The sequence below is a fragment of the Sinocyclocheilus anshuiensis genome, unplaced genomic scaffold (genome assembly GCF_001515605.1).
Source record: "Sinocyclocheilus anshuiensis isolate Anshui unplaced genomic scaffold, SAMN03320099.WGS_v1.1 scaffold745, whole genome shotgun sequence".
NCBI classification, from domain to species: Eukaryota; Metazoa; Chordata; class Actinopteri; order Cypriniformes; family Cyprinidae; genus Sinocyclocheilus; species Sinocyclocheilus anshuiensis.
The window spans coordinates 618,437-618,848 of NW_015540128.1; the positions used below are offsets into that span (position 1 = coordinate 618,437).

The 412-nt window shown below is 44.7% G+C and overlaps 1 protein-coding gene across 1 annotated transcript in view; it reads left to right on the forward strand.

Moving 5' to 3' along the window:
* The window catches only part of LOC107687258 (methyl-CpG-binding domain protein 2-like), a 26,596-nt gene that overhangs the window by 25,281 nt on the left and 903 nt on the right, over positions 1–412 (forward strand). The window lies entirely within an intron of this gene.

Genomic DNA, 412 nt, shown 5'->3' on the forward strand with positions numbered 1-412 from the left:
CTTGTGGATTATTGTGATGTTTTTATCAGATGTTTGGACTCTCATTCTGACGGCACCCATTCACTGCAGAGGATGTAAATGTGTTTGTTTTCAGTCAGGCGTGAGTGAAATCATGATGTCGATTAAACAGAAAATGCTGTCGATGGAGCTTTTGGAAACACTGTTCCGCTTCTGTTGACCCTGAATATTCTTTTGTATTCCGCTGGTGTCTCGTTCCGCCTGTTTCACTCTTTCATGTCGAGTGGATATTCAGTGCAGCCGTTATTGATCTGTGTGGATCTCTGAGGGCTTTTTAACATCCGCTGTAGTGAAAGACTGTAACACTTCATCTTCATCATCTGACCTCACACACACTCACACACACACACACACACACACACACACGCACGCACGCACACTCACACTCTCTCTC